The sequence below is a fragment of the Hemitrygon akajei genome, chromosome 15, assembly GCF_048418815.1.
Source record: "Hemitrygon akajei chromosome 15, sHemAka1.3, whole genome shotgun sequence".
NCBI classification, from domain to species: domain Eukaryota; kingdom Metazoa; phylum Chordata; class Chondrichthyes; order Myliobatiformes; family Dasyatidae; genus Hemitrygon; species Hemitrygon akajei.
This window is the reverse complement of record NC_133138.1, coordinates 26709764-26726044: the sequence shown is the minus strand read 5'-3', so window position 1 is coordinate 26726044 and position 16281 is coordinate 26709764. Positions and strand designations below refer to the sequence as shown.

Genomic DNA, 16281 nt, shown 5'->3' with positions numbered 1-16281 from the left:
GGATAATAAAATTAAGTAATTTTAAAAAAATATGGATTTAAAGCCTGTCTAAGTTCTGGAAGGGTCTTGATAAAGGGTCTCAGTCCAAAATGTTGACTGTACTCTTTTCCATAGATTCTGCCTGGACTGCTGAGTTCCTCCAGCGTTTTGTGTGTGTGTTGCTTGGATTTCCAGCATCTGCAGATTTTCTCTTGTATGGGGTTTGTGGTGCTGGGGTTAAATTTCAGCTTTTGTTTTTCATAACAAAAGATGGAACAGGCACGAGGGGCCGAACGGCCTTTTCCAAAGATGTACCGGTTAATAGGTTAATTGGTCATTGTAAATTATCCCATGATTAGACTAGGATTAAGTAGAGGGATTACTGGGCGGTGCAGCTTGAAGGGTGGGAAAAACCTATTGTATGGCTCATGTTAATAAATAAATAAAATAAATTTTAAAATTCCAAGAAACGCACTAGAATCATTGAAAGACTATACCCAATAAGACAGACAAACAACAAATGTGCAAACGAAAACAAATTGAGATAAATAAGTTAATGATCTTTATTTGCTTCAACACAATAAAATTGCAATGTCTTAGCATTAAGATACAAATATATGTCTGTAATAAAACTTTGATGTGCTGTGCTGAATGACTCTTTGTGTCACTCAGTTATCCCCCCCCCTAAATGTAAATCATGTGACAGGCTCAGTAAAATGGGAAACTGAAAAACACTGGGTGACGGCCTGGTCCTTAGCCTCTCTTTGATATCCAAGATGACATAATGGAGAATCCAAATTGTCTTGTATCGAATTGCTTCCTGCAGGAATAGATCAGAAACAAACGCAATTTACAGACTTGAATAACTTGAACAAAACAGTGAACTTAGCCAAAGAGCTTTTGATGTAATTTGATTCAGATTCCAGATGGTTGGGTTTTATTCTCCATATTCCACCCAGAAACCAGTTACTTTAGTTAACTAATGCTACTTAAGCTTTCTAATGCCTTAGCCTAACTTAACATAGTATAGGAAGACAAAATTTGCCAATATTTTACCAACTGATTCAGGATTGGGTTCTATGTACATCACAGCCTATGAAACACCAGCTGATTAGTGTGAATGACAACTTTATGTACAGACACTCATGTGCCTAGTGTCACTTTATAGACATAAATTGACCTATGTATATGCTATCTTATGTACTTATCGTGATTTTTTGTTATTATGTTGTTTATCTTCTTGTGCATTTTTTTTGTGCGGCATCAAATTTGTTTTCCTTTACACTGTCCTGAAGATGACATTAAACAATCTTGAATCTTATTTTCTAAGTTGGATCTGTCTGTACAGAGTAGGGAGCAGAGCAATTGTTTCCTATTTTCTATCCTTGTGCGTTAAGCTTGTTGGAATCTGTAGCTGGCAAGGAAGGACGCTGGCTTGCTGGCTAACTCTGACAGAAGCATGCAACAATGGAATTTGTACCCTCTTAGACATCTGTGAGAGTGCTTGCAATTAAGCACCATTTTATAATCGCACATTGTGCATTAGTTAGATATGATCTGCTTTAGGCTGGAATCTCTGCATGGTGGTGAACTGCAAACAGAGAGGCATGGTAGCACAGCCGTTTGCGCAATGCTTTACAGAACCAATCCCAGGAGCTGCGGATTTCTCCCACATTCCAAAGATGTACATGTTCGGGTTAGGGTTAGTGAGTTGTGGGCATGTTATCCTGGCGTCGGATGTGTGGTGACTCTTGCAGCCTGCCACCGGCAGAATCCTCGGTCTGTGTTGGTGGTTGGTGCAGAAGGTGCATTTCACGGCATGCTTCGATGTACAAATGACAAATAAAGCTAATCTTTTGAAGATTTCTGTACACACTTCTGTTCCCCTCATAATGTGCTGCAACACTTGTTCGGGAGAGTGAGACAACATGCTTGTTGAGTGACCTCTGCTCCCCGCCTATCTTCATGGATTCAACACCTTTGGTGAATGGGAAGTGCCTAGGATGTTAGCTGTGCGGGAGCACATTTCACTGCACTGATCCCATCGTCCAGCATATGTGAGTTTGCAATTCATGTCAGCTTTCGCCTATCATCTTCCTACTTCACCCCCTTTTTTCCTCCACCCTTTCTTTGCTCCCCCTTTCTGTCAAGTCCCGATGAAAGGTCTTGGCCTGAAACATCGACTGTTCATTTCTGCCTGACCTGCTGAGCTCCTCCTGCATTTTGTGCACTTTCCTCTGGATTTTCAGCATCTGCAGAAACCCTTGCGTGCATTTTACAGTGTGGTGCAGTGTCAGGAAGAGGGGAGAACGTTATCATGGAAAGAGTGATAGTACTTGACGCCCTGCGCCCTGGAGAAGACTTCCCAGGCGCAGATCCATGGTCTCGCAAGACTAACGGATGCCATACATACATACTTGACGCCACGGTGCTTCGAAGACTTTCAGAGAAAATGGCACGACCATTAATTTGGGATATTTACATTAAAGCCATTCTTTCGTAAACAAACCGTTCTGGAAATGGGAACTGAAACGTTAACTCTGTTTTTCTCTCTCTTGGTACTGACATCATCTGGTGAGTATTTCTAGCATTTCCTCTATTTATGATGTAAACCGTTAAATGCTTCCAATATCACCCACATCTTTCAGTTCTGAAAACAATTAGGTGTAAATGCCTTGGAGGCCGGGATTGTCAGAGCACATTGGGTTATGAATGTGAGATTCGAAGACCAGTACTGCAGGGTGATTTGCATTATAACCTACCAGATACTGAAAGGCCTAGATAGAATGGATGTAGAGAGGATGTTTCTTTTATTTATTTAGTGATAGTTTATTTACAGATCTATTTAGAGATACATTACAATACATACAGTGATTTTTTTTAGAGATAAAACACAGTAACAGGCCCATTGGGCCCAACAAGCCTGTGTCTCCCAATTATACCCATGTGACCAATTAACATACTAACCCAGACATTTTCAATTGTGGGAGGAAACTAGAGCACCTGGAGGAAACCCATGTTGTCATGGGGAGAATGTACAAACTCCTTACCCCTGGGGTGGGAATCGAACCCAGGTTGCTGGGGCTGTAAAGTATTATGCTAACTACTATACAACCATGTCACCCATTAGCAATAGAGTAAACAATTTGAGGGTACAACCTTAGAACAAAGGTTCTAAACTTTAAAACTGAGATGAGGGTGAATTTCTTTAGCCAGAAAGTGGTGAATGTGTGGAATCTGTTGCTATAGAGAGTTGTGGGGGCCAAGTCATTGGGTGTATTTAACACAAAGAATGATAGCTTCATGATTGGTAAGCAAGTTAAGGGTTACGTGTGACAATGGGGTTAAAAAAAATCAGCCGTAATGGTGGAGAAGACATAATGGACCAAATGGCTTAATTTGTGCTCCTGAGTTCTATGGTCTAACTCCCGGAGAAGGGGTTTCTTGGGCCTGTGGTTGGCAGATCAGTCATCTAAGAAGGCAGAATCTGAATTATCTGGTGGGAGAAGGGAAATGCAAAGTGTCATGAGATTGTAAGGGGTCAACACATAATAAATCAGCCATGATCTATTGGCAGAGGAGACTAGATGGGCCAAATGGCCTAATTCTGCTCCTATGTTGTATGGTCTTAACAGCATTATTCTGGAGTTGCCTGGGTAGAAAGAAGTCTGGGGATTTACATTACCTTAGAGGTAACTCTAGTTGAGTCCTCACTGTGAACCCATGATTGTTCCAGAAGTGGCTACAATGGTCTCTTACCAAACAATTATGAACCAATTTCCTGACTAACAACTCCATAGGGAAAGATAGCTATGTAATAAACCATACTATACAATCAACTTTCCAGGCCTAACTCTATCCTTTGACAAAAATATTAAGAAGATGGTGTCAGAAAGTGGTGGTTCTTAGTGTGCAGCTCTGAAGGGAATCATCAAACATTTTCATTAGTGATGACTGCAGCTGAAATCCACAGTCACAGCCATGAGTATTTCATTAAGATATATATTTCTTATTGTAATTTATAGATTTTTATGCATTGCACTGTACTGCTGCCACCAGAAACAAATTTCACAACGTGCGTCAGTGATATTGACATTTTGCAATTGCTGATAAAGGCTCTTGGCCTGAGGCATTGACTGTTTATTCACTCCTATCAATGCTGCCTGATCTGCTCCAGGATTTTGTGTGTGTTACTCTGAATTCCCAGCATCTGCAGGATCTCTTGTGTGCCAGTGATATCAAACCTGATTCTGTTTCTGATTCTCTCCCGCTTGGCTCAATATTAAACCTTGCATGAATAACCCAAAGAAAGTGACAGCAGAGCAATTTGACGCATTTCTCAATGGAATCCAATCCTTATTTGTCTACATTCCATAGATAAACTGTCAGGTAAACAACATGAAGGAAAATTGGTTCATTTAAAAGCCCAGGAGACAATGAGTAGGTGAGAAGAGAATAAACTTGGCAAGCAAAGGTGTCGGTAGACAGAGTTCAGAGTAGCTGACTGAATAATTCCCGGTGATGCTATGAACAATCTGTTGTTACATTTGAGATCAGTTATGTCAACACTAATCAAAGATTAAAATTTCAGCTTTCTCAATGCATGTAGTTCAATGCCAAGTTCTCCATTTACTCAACAAACAATTGTGGAATAATTTATTTTGATGGATTGGATAAGCTCTAAATATCAGGATGTTTGCCTTCCTTGTATCATGTTCATTCAGAGGAGTAAAATCAGAATCAGAATCAGGTTTAATATCACTGGCATTGTCACTATATCACAAAGTTTGTTAATGTATGCAACCGCAGTACAATGCAATGCATGATAGCAGAATACAAAATAAATAAGTAAATCAATTATAGTAAATATATATATATATACACACAGAATCTCCATACCTTCCGCCCAGGCTTGTGATGATCATCATTATTACCCATTGTCCTTTGAGATGACAGATGCCAACCACCACCATATATGTATATTAAACAGTTAAATTAAAAATAGTGGGAAAATTGAAAGAATACAAAAACAAAAATCATGAGCTGGTTTATGTAACTCTTTCCAAGTGAATCAAATTCCTCCACCCCGAGGAATGCCCCTTTTCTCTTTTCACAGTATAAAACACCCTGCACGCAGGACGTTGTACTCCACCTCTTTGCTTGTGTCAATGATTTAAAAAACTCCAAAGAGTGAAAATATTAAATAAGAACAAAACAACTATCCCAAAAATGTAAAATAGGTCAGTTGACGTCTTTAAGAAGTTAGAACAAACCTTGTGATGCTGAGCAGGTAATCCATTCCATAGAAGATAGAACTGTGCAGCAGAAGAAAAGTTCCTGCAGCTCACTATGTCAGTTTTCTACTGTACTGTACTGTACCAGTGGTTTTCCACAGGGACCTGTGCTCTCAGTGACCTGGATGAGGAAGTGGAAAGGTGGGTTAATAAGTTTGCACCTAACACAAAGGTTGATGGTGTCATGGACAGTGTAGAAGGTTGTTGTGGGTTAGAAAGGAACATTGACAGAATGCAGAGCTGGGCTGAGAAGTGGCAGATGGATTTCAATCTGGAGAAGTGTGAAGTGATTCATTTTGGAAGGTCAAAAGCCAGGTTAATGGCAGGATTCTTAACAGCATGGAGGAACAAAGGGATCTTGGGGTCCACAAATTTAGATCTCTCAAAGTCACTGTGCTAGTTGATAGGATGATTGAGAAGATGTATGGCATATTGAGGGGCTAGAGACAGAAACATTAGGGACATTTAAGAGACACTTAGATAGGTACTAGATGAAAGAATAATGGTGGGAGGGAAGGGTTAATTGACCTTGCAGTAGGTTGAAATGTTGGCACAACTTCATGGGCCGAAGACCTTGGACTGTGCTCTGCTGTTCTATGTTCTATGATTGGTGTCGGGACCGCTTCTTTTTATACTGTATATCAGTGATTTAGATGACGGAATAGATGGCTTTGTTGCCAAGTTTGCAAATCATATGAAGATTGGTGGAGGGGCAGGTAGTGTTGAGAAAACAGGCAGGCTGCAGAAGCACTCAGAAGATTAAGAGAATGGGCAAGAAAGTGGCAAATGAAATACAATATTGGAAAATGCATTGTCATGTGCTTTGGTGGTAGAAATAAGTGTGCAGACTATTTTCTAAATGGGGAGAAAATCCAAAAATCTGAGATGCGAAGGGACTTGGGGGTCCTTGTGCAGAACACCCTAAAAGTTGAGTTGGTGGTGAGGAAGGCAAATGCAATGTTAACATTTGTTTCAAGCGGTCTTGAATACAAGAGCAGGGATGTGATGCTGAGGCTTTATAACATACTGGTGAGGCTTCACCTTGAGTATTGTGAACAGCTTTGGGCTCCTCATCTAAGAAAACATCTGTTGGTATTGGAGAAGGTTCAGAGGTGGTTCACAAGGATGATTCCAGGAATGAAATCATTCCTGGAATGATGAGAGGTAATGTTGCAGCTATATAGGACCCTGGTCAGATCCCACTTGGAATACTGTGCTCAGTTCTGTTCGCCTCATTACCGGAAGGATGTGGAAGCCATAGAAAGGGTGCAGAGGAGATTTACAAGGATGTTGCCTGGATTGGGGAGCATGCCTTATGAGAATAGGTTGAGTGAACTCGGCCTTTTCTCCTTGGAGTGACGGAGGATGAAAGGTGACCTGATAGAGGTGTATAAGATGATGAGAGGCATTGATCGTGTGGATAGTGAGAGGCTTTTTCCCAGAACTGAAATGGTTGCCACAAGAGGACACAGGTTTGAGGTGCTGGGGAGTAGGTACAGTGAAGATGTCAGGGGTAAGTTTTTTACACAGAGAGTGGTGAGTGCGTGGAATGGGCTGCCGGTGGCAGTGGTGGAGGCGGATACGGTAGGGTCTTTTAAGGGCTTTTAGATAGGTACATGGAGCTTAGCAAAATACAGGACTATAGGTAAGCCTAGTAATTTCTAAGGTAGGGACATGTTCAACACGACTTTGTGGGCTGAAGGGCCTGTATTGTGTTGTAGGTTTTTCTATGTTTTTTCTATGTAAGGGTTATCATATGAAGAATGTTTGACACCTCTGTGTCTGTACTTGTTGGAATTCAGAATGATGAGGGGGGGATCTCATTGAAACCTTTCAAGTGTTGGAATACATAGACAGAGTAGATATGGAAAGTATATTTCCCATGGTGTGGGAGTCTGGGACATGAGGGCACAGCCTCAGGTTAGAGAGGCGTCCATTTAAAACAAAGATGTGGGGAAATTTCTTTAGCCAGGGGGTGGTGAATTTGTGGAATTTGTTACCACAGGCAGCTGTGGAGGCCAGGTCATTGGATGTATTTAAGACAGAGATTGATAGGTTCTTGATTGGACACGGCAAAAAAAAAATTACGGGGAGAATGCTGGGGCCAAATAGCCTAACTCTGTTCCTATGTCTTATAGTCTTATGGTCTTACAATGATGCTAATTTGAACCACACATCTGCCTGTACGTGATCTATATCCCTCCATTTCCAGCCTGTTTGTGTGTCTGTCCAAATTACTCTAAAATGTTGCTGTCATATTTGCTTCTACCATTTCCCCTGACAGAACGTTCTAGGCTCCAATCAAGCTCTGTGTAAAATCTCCCTTAAACATTCACCCTCTCAATAATGGGAAATGGCAGAAGAGCTCAAAATTGTGGGGAGAGCAATTAAACTGAAATCTCTTTTGAGATCATTTGAAACCAAAGAATGGAAGATTGCAAGGGGTCACGAAAAGTCAACAAAGGTTGGGATAGGTTGTAGAATCTGTTCCTGTGACACTGGTTGAGGAGCAATTATTGGCAAGACCTCTATGAAGTAATCTGCTGCTCTGTTTCAAAGTACTGCCATGAGCATTTTTACATGCTCTTAAGAGTATTTAGTCAATGATAAAAATTACACTTCCATTAGAAGACTATTGATCTTAATGTTGTAATGTGTTCTGGATTCTTCTGTGTTCTAAATTGAGATTTATGTAAATTCAGTAAGGCTGAGAGCATTAGGTAAACACAAACTTAATCAGTGGCAGTTGATCTTCAACTGAATAACAAGTATTATACAAATAATGTAGTAAAATCTAGACACGTGACAGCCTATTACTCATGAGGAGTCCACTGACGTTAAAGTTCAAAATAAATTAATTATCCAAGTACGTTTGACAGAAATATTTCAAATGTCATTAGAAATGGGGATGGTGCCGGAGGATTGGTGTATTGCTCATGTGGTTCCATTATTTAAAAAAGGTTCTAAGAATAAATCTAGCAATTATTGGCCTGTAAGTTTGACATCAGTGGTGGGTAACTTAATGGAAAGTATTCTTAGAGATGGTATATATAATTATCTGGATAGACAGGGTCCGATTAGGAACAGTCAACATGGATTTGTGCGTGGAAGGTCATGTTTGACAAATCTTATTGAATTTTTTGAAAAGGTTACTAGGAAAGTGGATGAGGGTAAAGCTGTGGATTTTGTCTATATGGACTTCAGTAAGGCCTTTGACAAGGTTCCACAAGGAAGGTTAGTTAGGAAGGTTCAATCATTAGGTATTAATATTGAATTAGTAAAATGGATTCAACAGTGGCTGGATGGGAGATGCCCGAGAGTAGTGGTGGATAACTGTTTGTCAGGTTGGAGGCCGATTAGTGGTGTGCCTCAGGGATCTGTACTGGGTCCAATGTTGTTTGTCATATACATTAATGATCTGGATGATGGGGTGGTAAATTGGATTAGTAAGTATGCAGATGATACTAAGATAGGTGGCGTTGTGGATAATGAAGTAGGTTTTCAAAGCTTGCAGAGAGATTTAGGCCAGTTAGAAGAGTGGGCTGAAAAATGGCAGATGGAGTTTAATGCTGATAAACATTTTGGTAGGACTAATCAAAATAGGACATACATGGTAAATGGTAGGGCACTGAGGAATGCAGTAGAACAGAGTGATCTAGGAATAATGATGTATAGTTCCCTGAAGGTGGAATCTCATGCTGGCCTTTATAAATCAGAGCATTGAGTATAGGAACAACAACACACACAAAATGCTGGTAGAACACAGCAGGCTAGGCAGCATCTATAGGGAGAAGCGCTGTCGACGTTTCGGGCTGAGACCCTTCGTCAGAACTAACCGAAAGGAAAGATAGTAAGAGATTTGAAAGTAGTGGGGGGAGGGGGAAATGCAAAATGATAGGAGAAGACCGGAGGAGGTGGGATGAAGCTAAGAGCTGGAAATGTGATTGGCGAAAGTGATACAGAGCTGGAGAAGGGAAAAGATCATGGGATGGGAGGCCTCAGGAGAAAGAAAGGGGGTGGGGAGCACCAGAGGGAGATGGAGAACAGGCAAACAACTAAATATGTCAGGGATGGTGTAAGAAGGGGAGGAGGGGCATTAACGGAAGTTAGAGAAGTCAATGTTCATGCCATCAGGTTGGAGGCTACCCAGCCGGTATATAAGGTGTTGTTCCTCCAACCTGAGTTTGGATTCATTTTGACAATAGAGGAAGCCATAGATAGACATATCAGAATGGGAATGGGATGTGGAATTAAAATGTGTGGCCACTGGGAGATCCTGCTTTTTCTGGCGGACCGAGCGAAGGTGTTCCGCAAAATGGTCTCCCAGTCTGCGTCGGGTCTCACCAATATATAAAAGGCCACACCAGGAGCACCGGACGCAGTATACCACACCAGCCGACTCACAGGTGAAGTATCGCCTCACCTGGAAGGACTGTCTGGGGCCCTGAATGGTGGTGAGGGAGGAAGTGTAAGGGCAGGTGTAGCACTTGTTCCGTTTACAAGGATAAGTGCCAGGAGGGAACTCGGTGGGAAGGGATGGGGGAGATGAGTGGACAAGGGAGTCGTGTAGGGAGCGATCCCTGCGAAAAGCAGAAGGGGGGGGGGAGGGAAAAATGTGTTTGGTAGTGGGATCCCGTTGGAGGTGGCGGAAGTTACGGAGAATTACATGTTGGACCTGGAGGCTGGTGGGGTGGTAGGTAAGGACAAGGGGAACCCTATCCTGAGTGAGGTGGCGGGCGGATGGGGTGAGGGCAGATGTGCGGGAAATGGGAGAGATGTGTTTGAGAGCAGAGTTGATGGTGGACGAAGGGAAGCCCCTTTGTTTAAAAAAGGAAGACATCTCCTTCATCCTGGAAAGAAAAGCCTCATCCTGAGAGCAGATGTGGCGGAGACGGAGGAATTGTGAGAAGGAGATAGCCTTTTTGCAAGAGACAGGGTGGGAAGAGGAATAGTCCAGGTAGCTGTGAGAGTCTGTAGGCTTATAGTAGATATCAGTAGATAGGCCATCTCCAGAGATGGAGACAGAAAGATCAAGAAAGGGGAGGGAGGTGTTGGAAATGGACCAGGTAAATTTGAGGGCAGGGTGAAAGTTGGAGGCAAAGTTAATGAAGTCGACAAGCTCAGCATGCGTGCAGGAGGCAGCGCCAATGCAGTCATCAATGTAGCGAAGGAAAAGAGGGGGATGGATACCGCTATAGCCTTGGAACATGGACTGTTCCACAAAGCCAACAAAAAGGCAGGCATAACTGGGACCCATATGGGTGCCCATGGCTACACCCTTGGTTTGGAGGAAGTGGGAGGAGCCAAAGGAGAAATTATTGAGAGTAGATAGATAGATAGATAGATAGATAGATAGATAGATAGATAGATACTTTATTCATCCCCATGGGGAAATTCAACTTTTTTTCCAATGTCCCATACACTTGTTGTAGCAAAACTAATTACATACAATACTTAACTCAGTAAAAAATATGATATGCATCTAAATCACTATCTCAAAAAGCATTAATAATAGCTTTTAAAAAGTTCTTAAGTCCTGGCGGTAGAATTGTAAAGCCTAATGGCATTGGGGAGTATTGACCTCTTCATCCTGTCTGAGGAGCATTGCATCGATAGTAACCTGTCGCTGAAACTGCTTCTCTGTCTCTGGATGGTGCTATGTAGAGGATGTTCAGAGTTATCCATAATTGACCGTAGCCTACTCAGCGCCCTTCGCTCAGCTACCGATGTTAAACTCTCCAGTACTTTGCCCACGACAGAGCCCGCCTTCCTTACCAGCTTATTAAGATGTGAGGCGTCCCTCTTCTTAATGCTTCCTCCCCAACACGCCACCACAAAGAAGAAGGCGCTCTCCACAACTGACCTATAGAACATCTTCAGCATCTCACTACAGACATTGAATGACGCCAACCTTCTAAGGAAGTACAGTCGACTCTGTGCCTTCCTGCACAAGGCATCTGTGTTGGCAGTCCAGTCTAGCTTCTCATCTAACTGTACTCCCAGATACTTGTAGGTCTTAACCTGCTCCACACATTCTCCATTAATGATCACTGGCTCCATATGAGGCCTAGATCTCCTAAAGTCCACCACCATCTCCTTGGTCTTGGTGATATTGTAAGAACTAATTCCGCTAGACGGAGGAGAGTGGTGGTAGAGGGGATTTGGTTAGGTCTGGAATCCAAAAAAAACCGAAGAGCTTTGAGACCATCTCGGTGGGGGATGGACGTCCATGGTGAAAATAAGACGGATGGGGCCAGGGAACTTAAAATCATTGAAAAAATTCAAAGAATGAGAAGTGTCATGAACATAGGTGGGAAGAGATTGAACAAGGGGGGATAAGACAGTGTCAAGGTATGCAGAAATGAGTGAGTTCAGTGGGGCAGGAGCAAGCTGAGACAATAGGTCTACCTGGACAGGCAGGTTTGTGGATCTTGGGTAGGAGGTAGAAACGGGAAGTGCGGGGTGTAGGAACTATGAGGTTTGTGGCAGTGGATAGGAGATCCCCAGAGCTAATAAGGTTGGTGATGGCCTGGTACTCTTTAGTGGGATCATGATCAAGGGGTAAATAAGAGGAGGTATCAGAGAGTTGTCGCTGTGCCTCGGCCAGGTAGAGGTCAGTACGCTGGACAACAACAGCTCCCCCCTTATCAGCAGGTTTTATAGTGAGGTTGGGATTGGTGCGGAGGGATCGGAGAGCAGAGCGTTCGGAAGGAGTGAGGTTGGAATTGGAACAGGGTGTGGTGAAGTCAAGACGGTTGATGTCCCATCTGCAATTAGCAATAAAGAGATCCAGAGCAGGTAGAAGACCAGAGCGGGGTGTCCATGAAGAGGAGGAGGGTTGAAGATGGGAGAAGGGGTCATCGGTGGGTGTAGGAGAGTATAGGAGTTGGGATATAATGTTAAAATTGTACAAGGCATTGGTGAGGCCAAATTTGGGGTATTGTGTACAGTTCTGGTCACCGAATTATAGGAAAGATGTCTATAAAATAGAGAGAGTACAGAGGAGATTTACTAGAATGTTACCTGGGTTTCAGCACCTAAGTTACAGAGAAAGGTTGAACAAGTTAGGTCTTTATTCTTTGGAGCGTAGAGGGTTGAGGGGGACTTGATAGAGATATTTAAAATTATGAGGGGGATAGATAGCATTGATGTGGATAGGCTTTTTCCATTGAGAGTAGGGGAGATTCAAACAAGAGGACATGAGTTGAGAGTTAAAGGGCTAAAGTTTAGGGGTAACATGAGGGAGAACTTCTTTACTCAGAGAGTGGTAGCTGTGTGGAATGAGCTTCCAGTAGAAGGGGTAGAGGCAGGTTCGATTTTGTCATTAAAAAAAAAAATTGGATTGGTATATGGACAGGAAAGGAATGGAAGGTTATGGGCTGAGTGCAGGTTGGTGGGACTAGGTGAGAGTAAGCGTTCGGCATGGACTAGAAGGGCCGAGATGGCCTGTGTCCGTGCTGTAATTGTTATATGGTTATATGTTACTATGTTCCCCTTCACCTGGTTTCACCTATTACCTGCCAGTTTGGACTCCTTCCCCTCTCCCTACCTCCTTATTCTGGCCTCTTTCTTCCTCCCTTCAAGCTCAAAGTAAATTTATTATCCAAGTACATATACGTAACTATGTTCCCCCTGGCCTATTTTCACCTATCACCTACTAGCTTGGATTTCTTCCCCTCCCTCTACCCTCTTATTCTGACTTCCTTCTCTTTCCTTTCCAGTTCTGAGGATGGATCTCAGCTTGAAACGTTGACTGTTTATTCTTCTCCACAGATGCTGCCTGACCCGCTGAGTTCCTGCAGCATTTTGTGAGCATTGCTCTGGATTTTCAGCATCTGTGGAATCTCTTGTACCATAAACTACTTGCAGGTATTTTACGGAGGGTGAGGCCCTGTCGGTCAGGGTTGACCATGAGTGTTGCATCCTGGCTTTCTAGGTACTCAAGCCTGATCAGTACAATATGGAGAGCAAGCTGTCACCCATGTGGCAGTCTCCTCCTCTCCATGCATCTGATGAACCCAAAGGAACGGCAGAGACTGATACAGTTTGGCACCAACAGCATTGTAGGATTTAACAGTCAGCTTTGAGCTTAACATAGGACTGCCTTAGGAACTCCAGCTCCAGATTTTTCCCTCGGGGTTTACTTCCAAAGCCTTCCCCATGAGTGGGTATAGCCACAAGGCAGCGGAGATTTGAGAACAGAATTTTCTTTCTCCTAGGTGAGCTGCCAATCATGGCTGATGAGCTCCATCTGCCCAAAGTGATTGGTTTTAAGGCACCAGTAACCCACCTTTGCCCCTTCTTCTGTCAGTAGAAACAGTTCCACCGGGCTTAGTAGCTTAGCCAGGTGTGATGGACAGGAGCTGGACTTGGTTGTTAGAAGCTATTTGAGGTGCACACCATTGGGAGCACTTAATAGGCAGTGGGAGCTTGTCTTCATTACCAACCCCAGCTATAAAAACCTTAAGGATCCTTTTACAGTAAACATAAAGAAATACAATAGAATTTATGAAAACTATACATAAACTGACTGGGAAAGAACAATATGCAAAGTAAGATAAACTGCATATCAAAATAAAACCAAGAACATGAGTTGTAGGTGGTTGAACGTGAGTTTGTAGAATCAGTTCAGTGTTGTATTGAGAAGTTATCCACGTTGGTTCAGGAGCCTGATGGTTATAGAGTAATACAGTTCCTGAACTTGATGGCATGGGCAGAAGGCTTCTCCATTTCTACAAACCCACTGACTCCCATAAATATCTTGACTATACCTCTTCCCACCCTGCCCAATGCAAAAATGCCATTCCCTATTCCCAGTTCCTCCATCTCCGCCGCATTTGCTCCCAGGATGAGGCTTTCCATTCCAGGATTTCTCAAATGTCCTCTTTCTTTCAGGATTGTGGTTTCCCTTCTGGCATCATCAAAGATGCCCTCACCCGCATCTCCTCCACCTCCCGCACTTCAGCCCTTAACCCATCCTCCCGTCACCACAACAGGGACAGGGTTCCCCTTGTCCTCACCTACCAACCCACCAGCCTCTGGATCCAACACGTTACCCTCCTCAACTTCCACCACCTTCAACAGGACCCCACCACCCAGCACATCTTTCCCTCCCTACCCCTCTCAGCTTTTCGCAGGGATCGTTCCCTCCACAACTACCTGGTTCACACGTCCCTCCCCATTCCTGATGAAGGGTCTCGGCCCGAAACGTTGGCCACTCTTTTCTCACAGATGCTGCCTGACATGCTGAGTTCTTCCAGCGTCGTATACGTATTCTTCTCCATCTCTTGCCTGATGGTAGTAGTGAGAGAAGGGCATTGGCTGGATGGTGAGGTCTTTGATGATGGATGTGGCTTTCTTGTCGCAGTGCTTCACGTGAATATACTCAATGGTTCGGAGAGCTTTGCCTGTGACGGACAGGGCTGTTGCCAACACTTTCTGTAGTCTCAAGTGGCCCTGCAGATGCTGGAAACCTAGAGCAATGCCCACAATGTGCTGGAGGAGCTCAGCAGGTCAGGCAGAATCTATGGATAGGAATAAACAGTCAAAGTTTCAGGCTGGAGTATTATGGAGATTATGGGAGTTAGCAATGCATCCATCTTGATAACAGAACTGGCACATTCTGAACTATGGTTTGTCTTGGTTAGCGGGTCTGAAGACAACTGATGGCTTATGCTACAAAGGTTACATTTTTGAAATCATGAATTGTTCAATGTAACATTGTGGGCTAGCAAAACAGAGAAACTCTGCTGCTCAAAACAGCTTTATTCAAACTTTATGCTTGCAGCATAATAACAAAGAGAATTACTACTAACAACTTCTCTGTGCTGTTAGGCTGATTAACGCTTTCAGTTTGTAGTCTGCCCCACCACCACAACATACACATCACCTACCATCACTTTATACACATATATTCAATCTATGTATATAACAGTTACCTGTACATCATGTTTTATAGGACTGTATTAATATTTACTGTATACAGTATTTATTTTTGTTGTTTTATTGTGATCTTTATGCTTTGCATGTTTTATTTATGCCGCTTTGCATCTGGAGTAACAATCACTTTTTTCTCTTTTACACTTGGGTACTGAAGAGTAACAAGACATAATCTTGAATCTTGAAGCTTGAAGAGCCTTGTTTAAGAGAAATATAACTAGCTCAGTTGATTTCTCGCAAGTGTTAAGTCACATGCAGCAGACGATTCCACACTTGGTCAGTGATTCAGTTAATCTGCATTGTGAATTCACAAGGACACAGCAGAGTGTTCACCCGATAATCTATGCTGTGGAAGTCGCTGTTAATAATTTGGATCAAGTATCTGGCTCCAAGTTCTTCCTTTATCATTTCCATTACGTTTCCTGTTATTTCTAAAGGAGACCCACGGTTGTTTTGTTTTTTTAAGTTGAAGCCTGTAATTGTCCACAGTTGTTCCAGTAATGCTACAGTAATATGGAGTTAAGCACAACTGCAGGGTGACACTCAGCATGATGAATGAGTGGCAACATTCACTTAAATGTGGCAAGTGACTTCTGAGAGAAAACCAAGGAAAATTTGACATGGTGTGTAACACACAGCCATTCCCGTACTGCAGACCATAGAACTGATGGCAAATTGTTCACTGGCTCTCCCCCAGCCAGTCTGCTGATAATTGATTACAGCTCAGTGTTCAACACCATCATCCCCTCGATACTAATCAATAAGCTACAAAACCTGGACCTCTGTACCTTCCTCTACCATTGGATCCTTGACTTCCACATTGGGAGACCACAATCAGCACAGATGCACCTCGATGATGTATACTTAACCCGCTGCTCTACTCTGTACACCTATTAGTGTGTGGCACAATCACCATCTATAAATGTATCTATGGCATAACTACGGTCTGCAGAATCTCAGATCGTAACCAGGAAGCGTACAGAAGTGTGATAGATTGGCTGGTTGGGAGGTGTTGCAACCAAACATCAGTAAGACCAAGGAACTGACCGTGGATCTCAAGAAGAGGAAG

General features: G+C 42.9%; 1 long non-coding RNA gene across 2 annotated transcripts in view; it reads right to left on the bottom strand.

Annotated features, from left to right (window-relative positions):
- Nucleotides 1-604: 604 nt before the first annotated feature.
- LOC140739569 (uncharacterized) overlaps nucleotides 605-16281 on the bottom strand; it is a 25681-nt gene continuing 10004 nt past the window's right edge. For both annotated transcript variants that reach the window (XR_012101673.1, XR_012101672.1), the window contains exons 3-4: nucleotides 5253-5394; nucleotides 605-799 (exon numbers count right to left, since the gene is read on the bottom strand). This is a non-coding gene — a long non-coding RNA (uncharacterized lncRNA). The remainder of the gene's footprint in view (nucleotides 800-5252; nucleotides 5395-16281) is intronic.